Source organism: Nomia melanderi, chromosome 8, assembly GCF_051020985.1.
Source record: "Nomia melanderi isolate GNS246 chromosome 8, iyNomMela1, whole genome shotgun sequence".
Classification (NCBI taxonomy): Eukaryota; Metazoa; Arthropoda; class Insecta; order Hymenoptera; family Halictidae; genus Nomia; species Nomia melanderi.
The window spans coordinates 10,847,935-10,874,886 of record NC_135006.1 but is presented as its reverse complement, the minus strand read 5'-3'; the positions used below and the strand labels follow the sequence as shown (position 1 = coordinate 10,874,886).

Below are 26,952 nucleotides of genomic sequence, written 5' to 3'. Positions count from 1 at the left end.
TGACTTTATGTTAACAGTTCTACAAAAAAAAACATTCGAAATTCATGAATACAGGCGTAACCAGAGTAGTAAACAATCGCAGCCGAATAAGGCGGGAACAATTCGAATTTTCAACCACCAACCAAAGCGCGTCATCAGTCCTAGTTTACCATTCGATGGAGGGTGCGAGAAAGGGTCATTGCTGTCCGTCGCCAGTTGTCGCTGGCTGTTGCTGGAGGGAGAGGGAGCCTATTGCTCTGGTTCCGGAGACAGGCAACGGTGATCCGTACTCCGTACGAATATACGTAGTTGCCAGTCGATGCGCGAAGGTGCTCTCTAAGTGGTATGATACTCGTGCAGAGGCAAGTACAATCGGGCACACAGGCTGTAAGTCATCGAACGATTCTGCACCGTGAAACACGCGATTCTACCAAGCCTGAGAGCATAAAGTACAAGACACTTCGTTGCCACGACAAGCATTCAGTTTACCCAAGTAAATCCTGTCCTTTAGTGTGAAATTCGCGAACAGAAGACCTAACCGGCACGCCTCAACGGAACCGGCCCTATCTTCGTTCTGCGAACAAGTGTTTCCTGACTGTGTTCCGTCAGACAGGACACCAAAAAAAACTCTGATCTCGCAGCGAAGATCTAGCATTTTTATCCGAGGTGAGTCGCAGTGTCCTTTTCGTACAGTTTATCGATTTCATGGCGCGTCGTTTCGAGGGATGCACTCGGAATTCGTTGATCCGTTTACGTTTACGTTTACGTTTTCCCTTCCACGACGGATCAGTCTTAACAGTCGATCAGAAAGATTACACCGAGGAATCTTTCTGGCCCACGTTCGCTTCCAATAGAACGATCGATTCGTAAAATCAGTGGCGTCCCACCCTTCGCGGACCGATACGTTATCTCTCGCAATAAGAACAAGTGGGAGGGTAGCGACGAGCCTCCGATAATTACTTTTCTTACAACTGTCATACCGCTTTTAATCGAGTGTTTCTGCCACTTGTGTACACGTACAAATTAGCGGTATCTGAGAAAGGATCAGGCCAATATGAAATATCTTAACGTATCTGCGATCAGCATCGTCTGGAATACCTAAGCGATACTATCGTCTTAACATTGCATTACTTTTAATCTCAGTCATCAATATTTCAGTATTTACATGCTGCGTGCTTTGAAATATTAAAGTGTCCGGAGTTATATAAGTGAATTTCACGGAGGATTTTCATGAAATATTTCTACATATTAAAATCGTTCGACTTAGTTCGATAACGAGATCAAAATTCAAAATGTCATTGCGACCGTCCAGATGCAGCGATGTTCAGATCGTTCCCACGTATTTTATTTAGGTATCATTCCCGAGCTTGGAACAGGCCACTAGTGAGCTGTACCCAACAGATGTCATTCCAGCTCTTATGCGTAGTCGAGACGTTTTTTTTTTGTGTTCAACACGGGTCCTCCGTGATTACAATGCACACGGATCGGATATAATATCGTGGCCGTGCTCTCTACACAGGGATGAGCGGAATTGTCTTTCATCAACGACTTTAATGGCCGTCGAGGAGGGTTTCTTTTCTGTGTTTCGCGTTGTACCTCCGCGAAGGGTCTTTCACCCGATTAGCTCGATGTTCGGAGAACTATCGATTTGTCAATTAACCCGTGTCTACGCCTACGTTTGACCAGCAAGTATAACTGTTTCCTACCTTCTAGAATTCATCCGCTTTTAACCCCTTGCCCACACACACATGCTATTTCTGTGGGTGTGCATTAGCATGTCGACTGTAATGTTTCTATAGAAGGTGTGTCATTTGTCGTGATCGTGTCGTGAAGTACTTAAAGTGTACGAAGGATTATTTTGTTTCATTAACACTAGAACTATCAAAATGACCCATTCCTAAATTCTTTTACAATTATTGGAAAATAGATCCTTCTCTAAGAAATTTTCAAAGAAATTGTTTTAGTGATACGCAAACTAAGTTTTGAGTGATCGAAATCTAGATGCACTGTTGATTTCTATAGAGAAATTTAGAAAAGTGAACTTGACTTGGTAGTTCTAGTGTTAATCTTTTACTTAATTTAATTACATATCATCTGAAGTATTTTGTGTGTATTACATATATATTTTTGTATACACATATATTTTAGTACTGAAAAAAAGAACCGGAACGTAAGTAATTCTACCAGTACTCCTTTAACCGTATTCTCTCCCTTAAGGTGAAATGTTGGAAGTATTTTAATTGGTTCCTGCGAGCACACAATGCGAAGGGTTCATTGTGTCACTCGGTTAAGAACGTTTCAAGTGTCGCCAGAACGGCCGACCTTTTTAATTAATTCAAATGTGGGCCCCTTTCATTACTGATTGGTCCAACACCTTCCTTCGTAGCGATTCATTTTTGAAATTTCGATGGTCTACGGATAATTACATTGTAATTAATAAATGAAATTGCCGGAAAGGGGAGATGTCATCCGGGTTAGGTTAGGAAACACGCACTTTCCCGCGCAGGAATAATTTCGTGATCTCTATGGAGGTTATTCATTAGGCTAAGTTTACATAGTAGGACGAGCTGGTCTGCGGAAGGGTAGATAAGCTCTTGTAATCTACAGCGATAGCGTCATCCGAAAACGACTTAATTCGACTCGTGTGTATCGCAGAGGCGGTTGGAAATTCGAGCAATTAACCCTTTGCGGACGAATTTCGACATTTCGACGAGATGAAGTTTTCATATTTGCAGGAGTAAGTCGTAAGCAAATGATTTAATTACTCGAATAGCAAGACATCAGCACGTAGTTTTCTGTTTTTTTAATTGTTCAAGTAATTAATATATAATTTAGCTTCATCTGTTGAGGGTTTTGTATATTTCAGGGAATCTTCGTCCACAAAAGGTTAAATTTAATGAAATTTCACTGATGTTTCTGAAAAGGTTATAGTTGTATGCATGTTATAGGTTAAATGTCAAGTTCGTAGTTGTGCCATGGAACGTGAAATTATCATTTATTCGAGTCGGTAATTATACTCGTTGATGGGAATATTTGAGAATAGGCTCATTTCATTGCACGAAAATAGTTTACAAGTGATCGTGGAAGATTTAATGTACCCGACATCTTTTCGCCATTTATTACATAAAACCCCTCTCTCCTGTTTCGCAATGTATTGCAAGTAGGGCATAAGGATGACCATTACGTAATCCATGAAAGCGAAGTTATTTGCAGATTATATCGTTTATTTCGAAGCCAGCTTGAGGCCGTCGAATATAACGACATACCTCACTTTCAGTGGAGCGTTCAAAACCTTCCAATTATTACACTTCTCAGTGTGGCCATTTTCAATAAAAACGAAACAACAACATAGAACACGTACAGGATGACTGGGACGATTGTAAACAGGAATTTGTCGGTTATTTGTACGTAATATAAGTACATTGTGAAAGTATATAAAGTATATAAAATATATGAAATATATGAAATACATAAAATATATAAAATATTTTTACAAAAATATTGGAATTGATCTTTTTGTTTCGTCCGAGAGGAACTTTCTTTAACACTTTGAGTGCCGTGGGGGTCACCGGTGACCCCCAAACCAAAATGAATTACTATAGATCATTCAATTAAACGATGATTATTCGAAAACATTTCTACATTATAAATAATGCCACCAAATGCGGTGCCATTCAGTTAGATCAACGTACAATAATAATAATTGCAATTCAAACAAATGATTTAACATTATATTCTTTCCATTCTGTGTATTTCGCTCTACAAAATCGCGCGGCATTCGTGTTAACCTCGAAGCAACTCGCAGAGGGCGGTAAAATTCGGGATACGGTAAAGAACGCGACGGCCTTTTTTTTCCGACGTGTTTACGATGAAAAGACGGATTCCACGTGCCGTACGAAGGAATGACTTTCGTGATTGTCCATTTTGAACGCGTAAATCATTCGCGCCGGCGAGCAACTGGGGCAGATATAAGATGAACCAGTAAAAAACTATACGTAAAGTGGATGTCAAAATAGCGTTCCACTTTCAGCGGCCAAGAGGCTCGGCCATTATTTTTCCAGTCATGATCGATCCCTAGAATTACGTAAACCAATCGAATTCCATCGAACGCGTCACCCGAAATCCTCTTAATTAAAAAGGTGATCGTTGATCAGTGATTATCTATAAATACGATACGCGTCTACTTGGAAGTCGAATATTAATTTTTTATCGACAATATTCGATCAAGATACCCAACTTCCGGTACACCTCGTACACGCGGCGACGGTGTAAGCCTGTTATAGCCTACTTATCGCGAGTATATATAGGAATCCGAACTGGAACGCGTTCATTTCTTTAATCGCCTCGGTTACGTTACTTTTATTTTTTGCCGGGCCTGTTTACACGTTACATACGCGCACAGACGGTCGGCGGCGACGCGGGAAAAATTGATTCGAAAAATGCAGGCATGTTGACGCAACGATGTTTAAGCCGTGCTCGCTGCAAGCATTATGCCTGGCTGCCAGGTAAAAGGAGTCGCGGTAAAAGTGGAACTTTCTTTCATTCCTCGTAAGTCCCCGGTCCTACGGTGCACGTAAACTTTGGACCTGTTTAATGTTTACACGGGATAAGAATAATTCACGGCTGCCTCTGGCCGAGCCTGTGCCCGCTTTTAGCCGCCCATGGGTCGTGTTCCAATCATTTACGCGACAAGCCGGATAAACTGTTCCACGCGAGTTTCCGTTTCTGCCATTTCCCTCGACGACGTTATATATTTCCCCTGGCTAATTCTTGGAATTTTCATTGCAATCGCATTTTCAGCGCGACTACGTCTCGGGCTCGATGAATACTCATCGTTCATAGACGAGGCCTTAACACGTTCACTGCCACGAGAATTTCTAGCGCCTTGAATGGTAATGCTTATTCTTTAACCCTTTGAACTCTGTAGGCTCCAATACTGCACCAGTTATAATATTAACCGTTTGCGGACGAAGATTCTAAATTGATAAGACGAAGAAGCTAAATTATATATCAATTGTTTAATTAATAGAAAAAAAACTACGTGCTGATCTCTTACTGTTCGACTAATTAGATCATTTTTCCACGTCTTCCAAATCTGAACATTTCACCTCACCGAAATGCCGACATCCGTTCGCAAAGGGTTAAATATGATATGAATCTTAAAGAAACTACCCTAAAATTATTAGATTTTCCACGCGCCCAAATTTTGTACTAAGAAGGAAAATAAAAGATCGAAGATATGTTATAGCATTTTTCATTTTCGCTAGGAATACTATAACAATTAGTTGCAGTTGCTGATAGATTACAAAACAACCTGAAGTGTTAAGGGTTAATAACAAAGGCAAATGATATTGAAAATAATTATTAATGGTTTAGTATCGCAGTAGTAATATTACACTATGATGTAGCTACTTATGTTACTAAATATTTTTATTTAAAATCAAGTTTTTTAGTGTAATTGTTCTTCAGCACTTTGGAAGCTCCGGTGACCACCGTGGCAGTCAACGTGTTAAACGCCGATATCACTATCGGATGAATTTGTTTATTAACCATTTGCACTTGGTGGTTTACCGCTAGAAGTGAGGAGCAAAGCTATTTTATTTCAATATTTCTCGAATTGATGTATTATGCGTGGGACAATGTTAAATATCAAATTTTATAATTTTACTGTATGGAATTAAGTGGTGAGTCACCTCTCGAGTGCAAAGGGTTAACACTAGAACTACCGAATTCATTTAGATTTCTTAATTTTCCTATAGAAACTCCAACATTGTGTCGGTTGAGATTTCAATCGACTGATAATTTGGTTTGCGTACTTTTAAGTCAATTTCATTACCCATTTCCCTAAGAAGCATCTGATCCGCTTCAATAATTGCAGGAAACGAGTGTAGAAATGGGTCATTTTGACCCATTTGGTAGGTCTAGTGTTAAGAAATTGAATCGAATCGAAATTTCCTTTTCAAAATTAATATTATATAATTAACCCTTCGCACTCGAGAGGTGGTCCTCACTCACCATTTGATCTGATACAGCAAAACTATGAAGTTGAATGGTCAGTATTCTAAACGAAACTTTGTATTGCCATGTGAAGTATTTAAATAAAATAGCTTTGTTACTTGTTTCATCCGTGAATTATCGTTAAATTAGTTTCAAACAGTGTCGTCTATATCTCGCATTGAAAACGTTGAATATTTCCCGTGAAAAACTTTCGACTGCAAAGGGTTAACTTTAATATTACTTCGAGTCAAATGTTATTTTACACCTTAACACTGGAACACTTAAACTGACTTGTAAAAAATTATAAAAGCCATAAGCGTGCGTTTATTAAGATTTCAATTGAACCGTATTTCAGTTTTGCTATTACTGCATTAGTTTCGTTAATAATTTTTCATAGAAATACCGGTACCTTTCCGGTACTTGTAAAAGAAGAAATCAGAAATAAGTCATCTCGATCCATCTACTAGTTGCAGTGTGAATATTTCAGACTCCCATCCGAACCAACACGGTTTTCCTTATAGGAAGGAATATGAAAATGTTCGTGACTTATGAATAGCCCGGCGCGCGGGTACTTCGTTGATAACTTCGAACGGTCGAATCTTGAAGAGTGCATCCGCCGGGAACGGTTCGATAAACTGTTTGTCGAAAGGATATGTAATATTAATATCGGCCGCGATGGGGGACGAGAATAGCCCCGTCCTGGCGAAGGGGGCCAGGTTCGCGGCGTCTTGGTGTCCACGCCTAGGGGCGTAAATGCGGCGGATGCAGCGGGTATCCGTCATCGTCGTACGGCGGCACGCTCGAACGGCCCATTAGAATAATTAATTTATGGAAAGCGCGAGGCGGGATCGTCGTTATATCGGGAGACACGAGAAAACGGTGCATAAACCCGTCCGCGTGGGACGGGGAACGCGTTGCAACGTGAACTCCACGCGTGGGCGTCCGCGTGGTGCGCGTGCACACGATGACACGGTGACCCTCGATTCCTCTCGCCACGAATTATCTCGTTAAGCGAACGATCGGGAGAGTACGCCGAAGTAACTCTCCCCCCCGCTAGGTTCGAGTTGTTTCTCGTTGCTATCTCGGAAGTATTCGAACTCCGCGCAGTGATCCAGGTACGATTACTGGAAACGGTCGAGAATTGAGGGCAGGATTAACCCGTTGCACTCGAAAGGTGACTCAGTCGCCTCTTGATTTCATACGGTAAAACTATAAGATTTGACATTTAACCGTTTGACTGCTGAGGAGCGCTATAGCGCTCTTGTGTTGTGAAAATAATTTTCTTATTATGTTTTTCAAGAAATAAATTAAAGTAAATTTATTCGAATAAATTTTCTTTTGATATTTTTTTGTAATAACACAATATTTGTGATCTAATGAAATAAGTACTCTTATTAATTTTTTTCCGTACACCCAGTCGCTTCCGCATTTTTGGTAAATATCCATAAAAGTTGTTTAGCATCCAAACGGTTAATATTACACCTTGCACAATGCATCAATGAAAAAATGTGGAAATATTTCTAGTGAAATACTTCCGAGTGCAAAGGGTTGACTCGAACTGCCGAGCACTGAAATTGGCTTTTTGAAACTTGTCTATAGAAACTTCGAGCGTGCATCTATTGAGGCTTTAATTGATTCACGATTCAATTTGCATATTGCCGAATCTATTTCTTTGATAACTCCCAGAGAAGAGTCTGCTGTGTTTTTTAATAATCGCGAGAAGAAATCTGGAAGTTCGGTAGTTCTAACGTTAACTATCTATGAATTCATGTACTGTAGATGCTAGTTGAACGCATAGCAACCTCCGGTGTTGGATCAATCGACAATGAAGTAAATCACCAGAGCTGAATGCACCAGTATATCGGCAAGTTATGCATTTTCTAGGTCTAAATTCCATCGTATTTCAGGAACTGATATTAGCCATTGCATTGATTACTGGAATATACTATTGCATAGACGAAAGCATCGTGATTAATAAGAAAATCGTTTTAAACCCGATTTCCTTGTTTTCAGTATCATTTCGTTTTTAAGCGATAGCTTAACGGTTTTGCGATGCTTATCGCGTGAACCGTGCACGGGACAGCCATGAAAATTCTTTCCTGCCATATTACGAGCATTCAACAGGCTCATTCAGCCGATTTTAAGTATCAGCGAATTGATTCGTCTAGAACATTTAACGGATCCCTTCCGCGGTCGTTTAGATCGTTCCTGTTCATCGGCGCAGAGGTTCCCAGCACGACCAAGCCGCCGGGCCTTTATCCACACAGTCACAGAAACCGGTGAAACTCAGGAATCGAATATCCAGACTTTTCGTAAAAAGGTTGAGAACCACCGCTCGACAGTTATCTCCGTCCGCTGAACGGTTGCCTCGTAGGATTTTCATTGTACCAGCTGCATTTATCGAATATCCCTCTGTTAATTAACGAGAAGCGTTATCATAACCATCATCTCTCCCACAGTATATCATACCAATCAATATTGTTCGCCACGAGCGTCGCGAAACTCCATAACGAACGCGAGTGCGCAACAATGTCGAGCTTGCGTCGAGTTTCTCGCGCGTTTAGGTTCGCCGCAAGGCCGATCGAAAGAAGTTCGTTACAGGATGGTGCGCGATGAGCGGAGGAAAAGCCTAAAAACCGCGGCGCTCGGAACAATGGCGGTGAAAACGAGCCGGTCGGTGGTTCGCTGCGAACAATGGTGTGTATTTACCCGGCGATGGAAAATAATTATTAGAGAAGAGTGATCACGATTGTTAGATAGACTCGCGAGCGTTCGGATCATGCCCCCCCTCCCCCTCCCCTCCCCCTCAAGTCATGAATTATGCAAAGTGCTTTCCGCTCGTATTATCCGCAGCTATTTTCTGCGCGTCGTTCCCATCGTCGGCGTCGCGCTGAAACGGCTGCTCTCGGAGAAAGCGCGCCGAATTCTTGTTCGCCGCGGCGAGATTACGCTTCGATACGGTACCCGCGGATCGAGCCGTCGCCGGGGCGTAACGTATCGCGCGAAAATATGCCTCCCTCCCGCCGGCCAGGTTCACGCGATTCCTTATGCAAGAAGTCCCCCGCCAAAAGCCGCGGCGTACAGTTAGCTGGACGATGCAGTCCGCGGATGGACCATTAATTTAGACTCGGCTGTACGGTACACCCTAAGGCCAGGGCTACACGAGCGTTCTACAGGCAACGTGTTTCGCGCGTCGCGTTTTCTCCGTTGAAGAAGTATGTCTCAGGGTGACGAGGTTAGGAAGATGACTTGATATCTAGCTGGACGGTATACGGGAAAATGGGTATTCTGTTTTGTTCGTAGCTTTGATTGGTTACGCGTAGCATGGACGAGTAGCTAATTAGCAAGTTAAGATGAGACGAGAGATTAACCCCTTGTACAATGACGAGCGAGACTCGTGACGGAGATTTCTAGACTGATTGAACAACAATCGATGTTGTTTGTTACCCACGGATCAAAGGAAACAACTGTTTTGATGTTATCAGTTCATTATCTTCAAATGAGATTTCCACTTGATGTCGTATGGACAGTTTTGCTGCATTTCTTACTCTAGGTAAGACTTCTAGGTAACTTCTAGGTAAAATGTTACGCGAACTTAGTAGCATCCTGCATAGCATAGCCATTAAGTGATATTATAGTACTGAGATAGCCTGTAATGTTATGGAAGGAGGAAGAGATTCGAAAAGATTAGCATTTCGTCCTGGATGTGAATGGACTCAGCAAGGATATATATTTCACAGTTTTCAAAATATTTGAAAATGATTCTCAAAACTGATCGATTCAAGGTACACATACAGTTTGTCTGGTACTTAAAGACTCCTAGACAAACATATATCCGCATGACGAAGCATTCGTGGTCTCCATAGTGACAGACCCAGCCCGCAGATCTCTCGGTGTGCAATTAGTCCCGCTTGTCACTCATTGCCACTCGTTTAATTTCGCCGGACGGACAGGTGCAATTAGCGAGAGTAGCTAGCCCCCCGTGCTTTCACGATCGCGACAATAAAGCGTCTTCGCGGGACACAATCGCGGGGAACAATGCGACGGTACTTTCGCGGCTGGTCTTTCGCGGGCACGCATAATCGAAGAAAGCGACTGTGAGAATGACACGTGCGCCCGCTTTTGTGCCCCGAGCAGCGTTCAACGTGCAATCATTCGCGGCTTGTTAAGCGAACGAAACTGCATCGAAAGTCGCTGGCATCTCCGATGAAAACAATCGAGTTTCCCGGCGTTGGTGCGCCGTAAATCCTCCGTAGGAGTTTCTCTACCCTAGGAGTTTCCCGTTACCTCGAACGCTTCGTTAAGTTACTGTTGTTCGATCCAGCGAGAGTCGCTCGCGAATTATTTCAGTTGTGTTTCACGGTTCGCGGATGTTGCGATATGCGCGCGATGGCCACGTGCAAGAATCAAGGGCCGATTCGATTCTCCTCGTAAATGCAACCTTTCGGTCCCGTTAAGTGTCGCGATTACCCAATGTTCACCGTATGGAGAATTCTGTTTTCCATCGTTACGTTTCACCTCGTCGTATTCTCGCTTCCGATCTTTGTTATTGACCAATGACGACCAAAGTCGAGGCCCGAGTGTCGCGAGTGGAGAAGCCCCCTTTGCCCCTGTGCACTTTTATTTCTGTGCACTTGTATTTCGATCGGCCACGTGGGTGATGAATAAGAGTGCCAGAACACCGAGAGTGCCTAACCTCACCTAACCGAAAGCCCTCCCGGTAAACGGCCTCTGCAGAATGCCGAGTAGCCGGAGCGGAGTCGCGTTTCTTCGTTTGACGAAGCGGCGGCGGTCGGTCCCGCTGCCTATCCCCGTCCGAAAGCGCGACCACGCTCGGATTAGGCCTCTTCTCTTGCTCGTCCGGCTCGCGGATATATTTACCGTGCCGTTCAAATCATTCTACGAGGCCTGACCCGACCGCACAAGCGTGGATTCGAGCTGTCGTTGATCTTGCGATAACGGAATATTCTTGGGGGATCGAGGTCCGCTGCGTTTCGGCGCAGCTCGGTGCATTTCGCTGCCTCGAGTTTTCTGCTGGTCGATGATTCCGTGATTTACCGAGAAACGGCGTCCTTTCCTTCTGATATTGAATCTGTATCTTGCGCATCTGGCAGATGCTTCAGTAATTTCTTGGAGGATTCTGAAGGAATTGATTATTCCTGGTTATGTGCTTGGTTAGATTCTTTAATTGTTGTTTCTGTCGTTTCTGTTTTAAGCTCTTGGAGTATTGCTCTTCCTCTTTTCCAGTGATCTACTTGAAAATAGGGGATATACCCCCATCAAACGAAAGAAAGCACGCTTTGTCACGAATCTAAATTCACCTTGAATCACGTGCACAATTCTTACAGTGTATTGGAGATTTTAGAGGACTTTATAAACTTTCTTTGGGTCGTCTTCTATAGCTACCGGTTGAGAAAGGAAGATATTTTTGTGCAGGCGTTTCTCTAGTAAAATTCCCGCGTACTCTTTTTCAGAACCTGACCGTAGATCCTGCGAACCACCTGGCAGGCCGTTAAACACGGCCTTATTCGGTGTTAGGATAAAAGATCCGTTTGAAGGAACCCGTACCTGCTAAGAAACTTAGGACGAGGATCGGTGGGAGGATACCTCGCGCAGGTAGCTCGATAAATCGTTGAACGTAAGCAAGAATACCTTGAATCGCAGTTCTAAACCCTGGGAAAGTTGCTGGCCCAGGTGTGGTCGCTAGTTTTTCTCTTCCTTGTTTAGCAACTGTAAGACATTCAAATTGCAGACGATAACTTTTCTTCGTTTCGCTTTAACTTTCGATGTATACTCATTCCGTTACGCGCCGCGCGCGAGAGTTAGAACTAAATGTCACAGTTAATAGGTTAAATTCGGATTCGACAACGCGTCGTGAAAACTCCGACCGGCGGGCAGACTGCAGCGAATAACACGCGAGCCGCATACATAGTCGCGAGAGCAATTCGCCGCGCGCACGTTTCCTGGGGGACCGTTTCGCTGAAAGCCGGCGGACCCACGGGCAGAAACGTTCGCTGCAACACGCTCGATTTGACGCAACACCAGTCAACGCTCGTGTGCCGGCTTGCCATTCGTTCCGCGGCTGGATATATTTACCGTCTCGTTAAAATCATTCTCCGCGGCTGCGACCCGGGCTCGTGGGCGGGCCTAACCGCAGCTTCCTTTTACCCGTCGAGACCCAGCCGACTTCGTTTCGCAGCGATGGGAGATCAAAAAGCGGTAATTGGATGTTTACTTGCACTTGGTTTTCGAGGAAATACGTACTGTCTACAACTTGAGAGCTAACGGCGCAGGAACAAGAGTAATCTCCTGCTATGTAGTTTGTTTATAGTTTTGAATTGGTTACGTGTGACCGTATCGACGAACAGCAAATTAGAATCAAAGGTGAGATAAAAATTGAGTTAGACTAGCATGTAATTGGATGTTTACTTCTTGCATTTGGTTTTCGAGGGAACACGTACTGTCTACAACTTGAGACCTAACGGCGTTGGAACAAGAGCGGTCTCTTGTTATGAAGCTTGTTTATATTTTTGAATTAGTAATGTGTGACCGTATCGATGAATAGCAAATTAGAATCAAAGGTGAGATAAAAATTGACCAGTTAGACTGGCATGTCCATAGAATTATGACCCTTAGCCTAGCCATCAAGTCGTGACAGACTTATATAGAGAACATTCGAAGGAGATCAGCGTTCATCTAATGATGGATGATTCTTGCCAGTCGTCTCGTAAGCTACCTTGTCATCACCGATGAGAATCATTCGAGCATTCCGTGTTTCTTGCCCAGATAATCGTTGCCGCGGGGTGCGTAAATTAGCCAGGCATAGACAGCGCGAATCATACGCGCAAGATCTCGACGAGTTCCGAGTATCACCGGTGTCGGTTTCAGCAACTTCCAGGTTCTATTTTAAATGAGTTCCTGCGAGGGTAAACGGTTAGCAGGTTTTATTATACTCCGCGTTGGAAGCTCATCCTGGCCTACACTCGCATGGCGTGCAGACTTCTCTACTCGCCTGACCTATGGCAATGAAGATCTATTCTTGAACACGGCGGGACTACCTTCCGTCGCGTACCTCATCGTACGTCGTACTCGGAATCCGCGGATGTGAATTTCGATACGACGACCTTGAGGAGGATTTTTCGAATATCCAGTAATTGTTGTAAGAATAGATCGTCTGCTGTTCGGTCACCTCGTAGATTGAACGTCTACACTTCGAATTGCACGATCCAAACGCATCTTCGAATCTTTCCCACCATTCGAACTATCTGCGATTTCGTGAAAATCTTACGACTTTCCGCACACCCCGTGGACATTTAAACATTCCACGATTAACGTTGATATATTTCTAACTCAAATTCTCGAGCTTCCTCTGCGTTGTAACGAGATCAACTGAAAATCGTGGCAGCTGAAAACAGATAAATTCTAGGCGTACCCTGCGTCCACGTCTGCTCTTCGAAATATAATAATGCATTACAGATTAATGTGTCATTCGAATTCAACGGAATTCAGTAATATTTCATCAATTCTCTTTGTAATCTCGAACAGCCTGGCGCGTTGTTACAAGCCAAGGAGTTGACGGAAACATTTCGGTCATCCGGTAGACTGCGTATCAATGGCGGCTCGTAGCTAAAATTAGTAGGGGTGCTGCTCCAGAAAATGTTTAGCCCCTGTTTTAAAATGTTTGTATCTTTTTCATAAACCGTGGGATGCCTATTGACATTAAGCTTATGAAATGAAATTAACCCTTTGCACTCGAGAGGTGACCTTCACCACCTGATTTCATACAGGAAAACTATAAAATCTGATATTTAATATTATACCTCGTATAACGCATCAATTCGAGAAATATTGAAATAAAATATTTCTAGTGAAAAACTTTCGAGTTAAAAAAGGACTCATATTAACACTAGAACTACCAGGTGGGTCAAAACGACCAATTTCTGATCCCTTCTTTTACAGTTACTGCAAAGCTACAGTCACTTCATTAAGAAAAGACTAAAGAATCCGATTCAGTAATACGTAGACCAAAATATAACCAACTGAAATCTTAATAACTTCACGCTTTTAACTCTTACAAAGAAACTTTTGAAAGATAGTTTAAATCCTCGGTAGTTCTAGTGTTAAATGTTATCGGTAATATCGAATGGAAATTGGGGTGCTGCAGTTGCACAGCGCCTATAAGCGAGCCGCCACTGCTGCGTATCTAGCCAACAATCGTGCGAATCGAAATACACGCATGATATAGTGCACGCAGTCCGGGGAACGTTAATATTTCTGTTCCACGCGTTCGATGACTCAATGACGGCCCCACAGTTGGGGTGGACACCGGGTGCAACGTTCAGCGTGGGGTTTGCCGAGGGGGCGAGCACACACCCCGGGGGCCGCGCGTGCAACTGCGATCCGGATAAATCCATTCGCGTTAACACAGCCCTCGCTGTTCTCTTCGTAACTCCGTTTCTGCTCTGTTGTCGTTCCCGTTTCGGCCAGCGCGTGTAACCGCTCCCTCGACAATCGAATAAATGGTCGACCCGGTATATGTACGCGGAATCGATACGGCACCCCGCGGTTTTATTAAACCGTTCGTCGTTTAGAATCGAATTTAATTAGAATCACGTACGCGGGGTAGGGCAGTGTAAATTGACACGTTCCTCGTTGAAATTTCCGCGGTTTGTGTAACATCTCGATTACGTCGGTTCGGTGGACGCTAAAGGACCGCGGTCGCGTGTCCGCGAATTCGCGGAGGAACGTTTTAACGACCGTTGTCGCGATCATGGGACTTCGTTACTATTATAATATTCTTACCTGACGTCAATCTTGTTGCCGTAAATGTTTTCGAACTATTCGAAGGCTCCGATCGCCGGTGACCGCGGTTAGTCAACGCATTAATGCGCGGGATGGCGTCGATTTCGAAAGAGAAACTGCGACTCGAAGTTTTCGGACGCGAGGTATTCCCGATCCAGACTGATTTACGCGCGGTGTAAATCTGGAAGCGTTAAACGCGGAATGTTTTGGTCGGTGGAAGACGAGATCGACTGTGGACTGTTCAAACTCTCCCCTTCCTCTCCTTTTTTTTAAGACGCCTGTCTGTTTGTACGCCGAAGACTTTAGTGGCTTCGTTCTGACGTTGCCCGTAAGTTCAAGATTCTCGGGGGTACAGAGGGCGATTTTATTGGAGCTCGCGCGTTCACTCCCACGAGCGAGGGGCATATTAATAGCCGATGGATGGAAAATGACAAACAATGTTGCTGGAGGCTGTATTAATACTCTTTCCTTGGGTGGAGGGTTCCAAGGCGACCGTTTGACCCTCATACACTACTAGAACGTCTGTTCCTTTGCTACTTTTCAGCTTAAATCGTTGATATTTCATATATTTGACCCTTTGCACTCGAAAGTTTTTCACTAGAAATATTCAACGTTTTCCAGTAAGATATAAATGATGTGTGAAACCAACCAATGAGAAAGCATACATAAATCAAGAAACAAAGCCATTTTATTCGAATATTTCACATATCTGCATTATATAAAGCTTAATATCATATATGACCTTATAATTTTACTCTATTAAATCAAGTGGTAACTGAGAGTCACCTCTCGAGTGCAAAGGGTTAACTCTTTGCACTCGAAAGTTTCTCACATATTGAAACATTATACAAAGTTTGATGTTATATATAAGACTTTGTAATTTTCCCGCTGTCATAAAATGTTTAATAAACTTCGAAAAGACGTTTATATTAATTGGAGCTCGACAGAGTCCGTGTTTAGACTGAAATTTAATCAAATCGGTGATTCAAAACTGAAGTTTCGATACAGACGAAATTTTTCATCGATATCTGTGATGTTTTATCAACAATAGATTCATACTTACCGTGGATTTGTGGCGTTAACGCGGAAGGAACGCGATTATAATTAGCGGATGCGGACGTCTCCTATGGGCCGGCGATAAAAATGCCCAGTCCCCACGTGTCGTCGCTTAAAAAAGCAAACCTTTGGCACTGCCTCCACCCGAACGGACCTCCGCCGAGCTATTTGCGAGCCCGTCCGTGCGTCGTTAGGGGATCCCCCTCGTGTCTGATCGTGACACCAGATTAACGACACACACGACCGAGTTTTCAGTTTCGATCGAAAGCAACGGCAGAGAAATAGAGGAGAAACGTTTGTTCTGTTTAAACTTTGGTTCTCTAACCTCCAAGGTTCTTGAATTCCACAAAAAATTCGAATCTTACATTCCTTCGAATAATTCCCCTAGAATTCTAAACAATATAGGTTCACCGAGTAAAAGTGAGGTTAGGGGCGGGGCAAACAACCTTGCCCAACCTTGCTGCGACAAATCAGAATTCAAGGGGCGTGGTCGCTCCGCCCATTTTTCCTATAAATGCTCAAACATGCGACCTGGAGGATGCAAATCTCCTTGACAAACTTACATGACATCGTTTAATGCATGAAATCATCAGGTAAAAGATTGTATGATAATATACCACCAATACATTTATTAGATAAACACCTTTATTAGTTCATAACGCTCGCAAACACGAAAAAGGGACCTTTCGTTCGACGGTGCAACCGTGGTCCAACGTTAGGGTGAGCTTACAAAGAATCCAAAGAAGAACAGTTATGAACTTATTTCTGGCCGGGGAAGCGTTAACCTTTGACGCGCGCGCTCGCCGCTGGATTTTGTTCTTTTTCAGTCCGGCCATCTGCGGCCTCGCCATAATATTTGCACACACTGTTGCCGCGCTGCGGCCGGTATGCAGGGAACGCGGCCCGCGTCCGACCGCTCTGCATCGCCGGACCAAGTTGAATTTCAATTATATTCCTCGGTCGTTTCATGCGACCTTCAAACCAATCCCCTCAAATCTATACTGATTCCTCTCCGTAACCAGCCGTTGCCGATTATTAATTTCTTCAGCACGTCGACGCAAATGACGGCTGCGGTCGAATGTTTATTTGTATCCTGACAAACGAAGGCTACAATCATACTTAAAAAAAAAACTAGGGAAACACACCTCTCGGAAGTAGTAAATCGTGCGTCTAGTTTCTTGTAACGTCAGAAGAACATCGAAAAGAAGAAACGTGTATCCGAGGTCGATCTTGGAAACAAGTATGCGTCAACGAGTTAACCAAGATAACTCGAGAGCCAACGTAAGCGTAATTATTATCCCTTTGCACTCGAGAGGTGATTCAGTCACCACTTCATTTCATGTAGTAAAACTATAAAATTTGATATTTTATATTGAACTGTATATAGCGCATCGACGTGTGAAGTATTGGGATAAAAAAGCTTTGTTTCTCAATTCACTTGCGATTTGAGTTGATTTCAAAGAATATCGTCTGTCTAGTTAGAGAATGTTACATATTTCTAACGAAATACTTCCGAGTGCGAAGGGTTGAAGTGTTTTGAATTAGATTAAATGAAATTATATTAAATTAAATTGAATTGTCAAGTTAGAATCTGCTGAATCGTTGTTTACACTGACTCCAGTTCATTCGAGCATATTGTTATGTGACCGTATCGCTTCCCCGGGAGTTTTAATATATTTACAAGTAACATTTCCGCGGTGAACGGCGATCGTAATCCACAGATCGTTCCGCGGCGTTATAAATACAATGAACGGCGACGCGATGGGAAGCAGTACGCGTCGAGTCGACGTTCTTAAACGTTCCCGCGGGGTTTCCCGTGTCGTCTTTCGTTTCGTCGGGAAGTCTGGGGCCGATCCGCGCCGAGAGAAACGGCCGCGCGGCCGTATCCGTTGCTTTATCGACGGCGCACCATATAAACTGGAATTTCAATTAAAAATAATTGCCCAATAATGACCCTCCTACATCGCTGAAACAATAACAGTAAGCAAAAGTCAATTGTCTGCGAACACTTTTTTCTTTTTCAACCGTATTACCCTACTTTCGGTTAATTGTTGCTGACCTACAATCGCGCCGGAGATCGTTGCGGTGGGCGGCAATCGTGAATCGCGAAGACCGGCTTCTAATCCGATCGCGGGTTAACGCGTCAATCGAATTACGCCTCGGAATCGAACGATCCCAGTGAAACGAAAGTCAGTTTCCTTCCTCTTAGATAGATTCGGATGATTATCGTTCTGTAACGGGACTCGCTGCGCAACGATCGGGAAACTTTTATTACCGGAACCTCGCCGAACTTCGCGCTGGGAGAACGCGTTCGGTCAAGTTCACCGAGCAGAGCGACCGGCGAAGAAGAAGACGAGCTTTCAATTAACCGTGTCAGTTTTGTTTCCCTTTTGTCGGTTCTGTTTGTATGATTGCTTGTATAGTTTAGTAATTCCGTCGTGTTCACAGGAAAATTTTCGAGACACCTGTGTATCGTTAGAAAGTTAGCTTCCTGGTCTTGGTTTAGGTGTAGAGATTATCTTTCCCTATGATAAGATTATGAAAGTATGCTTTGGAAGCTTGATTATCGCCTTGACTTGTATATTATATTTACCGGAGAGAATGTAATACTCTCGGATGGCCAGAATCTCTGCTATTTGGTGCAGTACTCCTGCTTTGTTTTTATATGGTCTTTTTATAAAATTGTTCATAAATTTTCTTTCGATTTTGACGTGTAATTCACTGATACGCGACTTAGCTGCTGTTGCCCACGACTGGCGACCATATGTAATTACTAGTCTCGTGCATGCTTTATATAAATTAATTTTAATCGATCGTTTTAATTCGCTATGTTTAGCAATGAACGGATATAGTCTTGCCGGCTATGTCAGAACTTTCTCTCCTGTTGCGGATCTCCAGTATACCCTTCGATCTAGATGCACGCCTTTTGACTTTGTCTCGGTCCATTCAATTTGGTGACCGTTTATGGGCAATCGGCTCGAGGATCTTCTAAGTTCGCGGGTGAAGACTTATGGTCAGGCCACCTATTACATTCGTCCTCCTTTTTAGCGGCGATTACCCAAGGTCGGCGAGGTAACCGCTAAAAAACCGGAGCGGCGCGAGAGTAGACCATCGATCGAACGTCCGTTGCGGAACGTCTGCGGCGGTCGGAGTGAAAGCAGCGGGCACCAATTAATCGCTACATTCAAATCGGCCAATAAAACGCGCGAGCTTGGAACAATAGGGTCGCGGGGAACGCGTTTTCGCCGACGAAACCAGCCGTTCGCGGCTCGAGAACGCCATATGTTCCTAGAACGGGGGACTTTCGAAAGCTACTCGAGACTATCTCGAGTGTCCGCGGGGCTTTTAACTCGAACTCGCTGCTGAAAGCGTCTCGACCGCGGATCGCCTATGATTTAACGGCGAAATTTTTAGCCGGAGTGCCCGGGATCTTTCACCTGTAAGGTTCCCACGAAAGTTGACTCTTCTGCGCCGTCAGGTAACCTCGAGACTCTCCTCCAGAATTCGCACTAGGGGTTAAATTTCTTCTCTAACGCCAAAACTGCCGATCTTACGATACTTTTTGACATTTTTCTACGGAAACTCTGAGAGGGAATCGGTCGGGATTCCCATTAATACGTTGAGTGATGCACGATTTGCCGAGAAAAGTATAGCAAATGAAAATAATGTAATATCAACTTCTGTAATTGAGTTACGTTACTGTTATTGCAGGTTTATCTTGTTGAGTGTCACTGTATTAGGTGGCATTACTAATAAAATAGAAAAGTTTTCAATCATCGTTTAGTCGAATGAATTATAGCAAATCGATTTGGTTGAGGTCACCGGTGACCCTCATGGCATCCGATATGTTAATTTGCAATTGCGTTTGCGTATCGCGGAATCGATTTCTTTGGTGATTTCCTAGAGAATCGTGTCTTTTCGATAATTGCGGAAAGAAGAAATCAATAATCGAAATACCATAATTCAGTATATTAAACGATGGTTATTTGCAAACATTTTTATATTATAAATAATGCTGCCTAACGCGGTGGCAAGATGAACGTGCGATGGTAATAAAAGTATTTAATGAAATAGTTTGATATTATATGTTTTTGTGTTAACCGTCTGCGACCCTAGACTGGACATTCAATTTCATTCGAAAATAATATCATAATTGTGTCGTGTGCAAGTGCCACTTCGATGCTTCCCAAATGTCCGTGAACGGTTGAATTGTATGAAATTATAATTGAATTGAACAGCGTCGATGCTTCACAGCGAAAAAGCAAGAGCACTTGGTCATCGAGAGTATCAAATGGTTAATACCATTAGATACTCTTTCAGAACTTTCATAACCATTAACCCCTTGCCCTATGGTTTCATTCATAACTGCGCTCGCCAGGATAACTTTGCCCTCAATAATCGATCAGGCAACCATGAAAAATGTCCAATTCATCTGTACCCACTTTTACTTCAAGGCATAACAATTAATTACAGAGAAACAGTATTTCATCCGAACGCAAAATAATCGAGTAACATTCGATTTCTCTAACTTCCGTTCGTGAACTTCCTCACGAGGCTCGATGTTGTATGGCAAGGGGTTAAAACTATTCAGCTTGGCCCTCCTTCGAATTTCTCCCCGGAATTTCCCCGTAGCATTTCGTTCCAGTGCCAGATCTCGTTAGCAGAAATCTCCAATATTTTCCTTCTGTATTCCTAGAATTCGTCGGGACACGAATTTAGATCTTCGGCCGTCTTTCCCTAGAATCTCTCTCTAGACTCGCGGCTCTCGGATCCCGATTGATAAATGGAATTCGCGTCCGACTGCGTCCCAGACACGCGGTGCAACGAGAGCCAGGTCTCGTTGCACAGACGATCCGCTTTGCTGCCTTTTTTGGTCACGTCTTCACCGTCCGAACTTTCGTCCGACGATGATGTAACGGCTCGCATCATCGCGATCATGGGGTTCGCCGGATCGTTGACTCGCCGGTCGTGTTGCTTCTTTTCGGGCTGAATTGTCCCCGTCGCTTTCACGTCGGCGGCCTCCAATTAGCGCTGAGGTCGCGCCGGCCCAATGGAATCCCGACAGTTCCCGTCTGGCCCCAGGTGTGTCTCTGTTTCATTCACCTCTGGCTAATTCACTTAGTCGAGCACACGCGATCGGAACCTTTAACCCCTTGGCCTACGATTTATTCCTCAACTACGAACGGTTGCAACTACTTTGTCATGAATAATTCATTAAAACAAAGTTGTTCTAAAGTTGTTGTGTAATATAATAATTGATAACGGAAGAATAATATTTAATTTGAATTTTAAAACATCGAGGAATGTTTATGTTCGTTAAACTCTTAAAATGTTCATCGCGAGTCTGCCGCGTTATTGCGAGGCAAGGCATTAAGAGATACCAAACATTGTTTCGCCGTCTATATTTCGCAAGATCGGGGATCCCGGGTCGTAAAAAAAATCGTCGAAGTTTCTATATGCCTCTCTTTATTCCGCCGACCGAACAGCGATTAACTCGATCGAAAAATTTCAAGAATCATTGTGTAATCGGTGAAACTGTTAATTTCCTTTCTCGTAAATATCGTTTTATTGTTCCCATTTGGTTTTACAATTCGCATTTGGCAACTGCACGAGAAAAATGACTGGTTAGATTCGAATAATTTGTAAATCCTTCTATTTCCTCGGTTATAAATAAGATCAAACAAAAATGAATGTATCAATTGTATGTATTAGACTATAATAAGCCGAATTACTTAAAAATCTCCAATTTTTAAAACGATTTTTGTATTATTTTTGCCTCGGTTTGTCCGAGAATCGACCACTATGCGTCGTCGTTCTCTGTTGACAAACGAAAAAGTAGCATGGCGGCCGATCCGAACGTTTTCGCGGTAAACCGGCCGCGAAGAATTCGAAACGTGCTCGCGTGCCGAACCCAGATCCCGTACGGTCGTGGAACCCCCGAACAGTCAGCGGTTGGACCGGTACCAAGTTTCGAGTGGAACTCGAACCCGCGTCACCGATAGAATTCGAAGCAATTCACTCGGAAAGAATCCAATACGCACGCCGCGCCGCGGGTTTCCGTGTCCTCCTGTTTGTACTTGAACCGCGAGCACGCCGGTTGCCGGTCCCTTGGCGAATTATTTTTAAAGTTTCTGACAAGTTCGCACTGAAAATACACCTGGCGGCAGTCCCCTCTCTCCGGCCGGCGTCCGCTGATTCAATGCGTTTAAATATGTAACCGAGGTGGGTCCGTCGGAACGCGAAACGTCGGTTAGCTAGTCGTCGCGGCAACGATCGAACGAAACGGACGCTTTTCCCGTGTGCCTTCAAGTCTACAGGTAAATCGAATTTAACCTCTTGCCTTAGAACATCGTCTGAGACTCGCGGCGAAGATTTCTAATATGGTTTGGCAAACACAAATGTCATTCAGTTCTTTCGAGTTGAAATGAAACATTCGTCTTGCTAGCAGTTTGTATGGTTCAGAGTAAATGTAGACATAGAAAGAGCATGGAATTTCTTGTTTTACTAGTGCATTATTAATGATAAACGGTTTTAACAAGTGCGACTGAAAAATTAAGCCGTAGGGTAAGGGGTTAATCGATGTACACTCGCGTTTCGGAGTAGGATGTCTATAATAGCGTCCCCAAATTTTACTTTGTCACATTTATCAGTGAAACTTGTTGGAAAGTTTGAAAATTATCGGGTTGTGGTGTTCTGTAATAATGTAGGAACGAACATTTCTGCGAGTTCATCTGCTCAGGAAGTTTCTAACCGAAGCGGATTCAGAACTTCGGCAGATCATGAAATTCGCCGTCGGCCATTTTGTCGGCACCAAAATTTCCAGCGCTTGTCCTTTTCCCACTATCTACGCTTATTTGATTTTTCACTGATATTTTGTTTCAAACGTGAACGCGATGTTCGTCGAATCTACGAGACACGTGAAATTGTACAGAAACAACGTCCTACTTATTCTATTTTCGGCGTGGCCGGTACTCGCTGCCGGGAGAACGTAAAATCATGGTGTTCCGATATTCTCTGCCGATCCGATGAGCGATGAGCGATTTTAGAGTAACTAACCGTTCGACTTCCGCGATTAAAAATCTTTCCGACGATCAATCGACGTTTCGAGGGTGCAGCCGCCGTTCCCCGCGTTTCATTTAGAAACGAGGAAGTTCGCGTGATCGAAATCGAAGCGAACAGTGGGCATCGATCGCGTTCCAATACGCGGAACGCTCGCGACCCGGTTTCCCGTTCGAGGAAAGGGGAGAGGGTTCCAAAAGTTGGCGATTAACCCCTCGCTTTATGATTTATTTCTCCGCTGTAATCGATATAATTACTTTGTTACTAATAATTCATGCGGAAAAAGAGGAAAATTCTAGGCATACTCTACGTCTGCGTTGGCTTTAAAATATAATGATTGATAACAGAAGAATGATATATTTATTTGATATTTAGGTATTTAGGTATTTAGATATTTAGATATTTAGATATTTAGACATTCAGACATATAGTAGACATTTAGACATTTACACATTTAGACATTTACACATTTACACATTTACACATTTACACATTTACACATTTACACATTTACACATTTACACATTTACACATTTAGACATTTAGACATTTACACATTTACACATTTACACATTTAGATATTTAAATACTCAGATACTCAGACATTCAAACATTTAGATACTTTAATATTCATCGACATTTGAAATATTCATTGAATTTGAATTGAAAAGAACTGACTAATATTTATGTTTGTTCAATTCCATTTGAAATCTTCATCACGAGCCTAACACGGTATTACAAGGCAAGGGGTTAATCGGGGAACAATGAGTCGTTAGAGAAGCTGGGACACGGAATGAAGGGATCACGCAACAGGGTCGCGTCACCTGTTTTCCCCTCTTTTTCACGACCCACGCGTCGGCTACCTTATTTGGTTTCGTCTTCGTGCAGAGTACCCGCACGAAATTGCATAAAAGGCTTCCAGCGTAAACTTCTCCTCTGTCCGGGCAGCACGCGCGTAATGCGATTTAACTGACCGCCAACCCGTCCCCGCGATCCGACCCCCTTGTTTGAAACGTGCTATATTTAACTACGATCGAGACCCTACAACGGCACGTTTTCGTGATCGATCCTCCATCGCGTAGCCGCAATTTTTTCTGATCGAAAGGGAGCTTCACCTTTGGGTCACCCTGTAGACAACGTATTCAGACGATTTTTTGTAATTTTGTAAAACCGTAGCCTGTACAGTCGGGATTTTGATCTTAGCTCATTATTTCTAAGATTTCGGTTTAAAATTTTTGTGTAATACTTTTGAATCAACCTGTAGGTGGAAATAATTCCGAGTTCATTTATTACTGCTTCGAGTCAAGTTTTTTGAAAACTGTGTACGGGATGTGCATCTATTCGATTCACATTGATCAAAGCGATTTCATGTTTGAATCCACCTGTACACAGAAGGAAATTCGATTTCAATTTTACGCGCGAGTACATTTCAATTTGAATGTTATATTTCAATTCCCCATACAACTGGTCGAGTTTTCTTTCCGCTTTCGAATCGGTTCACTGTTCCTGAATCGTCCTGTACTCGTCCCGCGGCGTCTGTTATTTCATATTAGTGTTTCACGCGGAACGATTTACCGCAACGTTTGCGTAAAACTGTTTCGAATCGGGAGGAGAGGAGAAAAAGCGAGAGAAGCGGGACTCGTTCGAGTGTCACGCGACCAACGACGGAAACTGGACCAAACGCGTCGTCGACGGTGCAAGAGCGCGCGGCTTGATCCGCGAGACGAAATATTTTTCTTTCGCGACCCGGCCGGCCCTCGTGTTCGCTTCTGGGTTAAACGCGATTCTAAATACGAAACACTCCGCGCTACTGTTGCGTGGAGGGAGGAGAAGAGAGGGGGACGGGGATCTGAACGAGCTGACGCCAAAGATACTTATTACCCTCTTTTGTGTACAGGGTGATATATTTAAACGGGTCGGAAACGGAATCTTGCAATTTACAGACTTCATTAACCCTCTATAGGCCGAATTTCTTTTCGTGGCCATCAAAACATGTGTGCAACATGAAATGAACAAATATCGATCTGTAAATGCAAATTAACAATGTATTCGATAGTTTTAATAATTGCATTAAAACATGTTATTTTGAAATTACGACGAACTTTCACGTGGAGCGTGTAAAAGTTTAAGTTAATTAATTACTGCAGTTCATTCACCACTTTGCTATGGAAAATTAACCGTTTGGATGCTAAACAGCTTTTGTGGATATTTACCAAAAATGCGGAAGTGATTGGGTGTGTATGCAAAAAAATTAATGAGAGTACTTATCTAATGAGATCACAAATATTGTGTTATTACAAAAAAATATCAAAAAATAAATCAAGTTACTTTGATTTATTTCTTGAGAAACATAGTAAGAAAATTATAATTGATACTGATAAACAGAAGCGCCTCCGCGCTCTCCGCAATTTTGGCACAACACAAGAAGAGCGCTGTAGCGCTCCCCAGCACTGAAACGTTTAAATAAATCAATAAGATGCCAATATATTGGTATGTGATTTCAAAGTGACGCAAGCTTATAGAATTCGATAGTTTTAATAATTGCATTAAAACAAGTATATCTTGTTATTCTGAAATTACGATGAACTTTCACGCTAGAACGTATAAAAGTTTAAGTTAATTAGTTACTGAAGTTCACTCACCACTTTGCTATGGAAAATTAAATAAATCAACGAGATGCCAATATATTGGTATGTGATTTCAAAGTTACACAAGCTTGGGGGTTAATCATTCATGTTACGTTGCTCCGAGTATAAACTATTAACACACATTCGAGGAACGTTGAATCTCCCTGTTCCGTTCAATCAAAAATGAATGGTCCTGTAGATATAGAAACGTACGAAAGTTCAGTGTCTTTTTATCCGCATTGCGGCTACGTTCGTCGGGATCCGATCAAATATTTCCAAAACCTATACCACTGTTGTCCACGCGAATTCTGTTTTGCTATCGCTGACTAATGTTACGGAACTGCTATATATACGGATGATCAACCGATGTCGAATACTGGGACGATGTTAGGCTGCCCGTTACCCCGCCGAAATAAAGAAAACAAAATTTCCGCTCAGCCTGTTCGAACAATGCCAACGAGTTTCGACCGAACGGCGTTGTTCCGCTCGGATCAATATTTACAACTGCGTGGACCACCCTATATACCGTCGTAGCGACAGCATTGTCTGCGAGGAGAGGCGCACGTGGCCTCATTAACGGTTGCGCTCTGTTCGGTTGGGGTAGAAGCGCTCAAAGCGCTCTATTCATCCCACTGTATTTCGTTAATTGCATCCGCGCGCGATCGACTGACTTCCCCTGTCGACCGCTTCTTTTGAACGCTCTTTTCGCCGCCTCCTATTACACCGATTATTCAACGAACGTCGAGCCTGCGGGTGCTAGCTCTTATACGTAGCAGTAATTGTTTAGAATAGACGAATTATCGCAACTTATCCGTAGCTACGAACTTCTTCGACGCTTTTCAATCAGCCTGTAAGAGACGAAAGTAACACAGACGAATGTGATAATTCATCGAGCGTATACTTCTTCACGATGTCAGTTCCCTCAAGAGCCTTTTAACTTCCCATAACTTTGAATCGCCCTGTACAGGACGAGAGCGCGATAAATTGAAACGTTCACGCAACAGATCTACCTGTACATCGCTAACATTAAGAAACACCTTACTAATTCTTCGATCGTTTCGCGTTTCAAATACGAAAGAACCACCAACTTTGAATCGCTCTGTAGAAGATCAAATCACATATACAAACAAGAACTCGATAAATCATAAGTTTGTAACAACAAAGTCGTAATCATCGATTACCGCGATTGAGGTTCGAATCGCCAACAAGTCCTCCAACTTTGAACCGCCCAGTACACAACGAAACAATTACGCTTAACAACCGAATGCGTTCGTACATCCTCTCGAATCCTCCGCCGGCATTCCCCGTAAACAAGTTTCTCCTTCGCGGGATTCCGAATGTGGGAGAAGAGGGAGGCGCCGCCCGCTTTTCACCCCTTTCGCAAAAAGTACGTTCGGCGAAGCGAGGCTCGTAGTTTCCCGGGGGCGAACGA

At 43.2% G+C, this 26,952-nt stretch overlaps 1 protein-coding gene across 4 annotated transcripts in view; it reads left to right on the top strand.

Moving 5' to 3' along the window:
* The first annotated feature begins 272 nt into the window (after positions 1 to 272).
* The window catches only part of corn (microtubule-binding protein cornetto), a 46,117-nt gene continuing 19,437 nt past the window's right edge, over positions 273 to 26,952 (top strand). For 3 of the 4 annotated variants that reach the window (XM_031978042.2, XM_031978039.2, XM_031978044.2), the window contains exon 1: positions 22,046 to 22,151. The gene's annotated coding sequence lies outside the window, so the exon portion shown is untranslated. Of the gene's footprint in view, positions 646 to 22,045; positions 22,152 to 26,952 lie in introns of those variants that run through there. The other variant, XM_031978040.2, reaches the window with a different exon arrangement.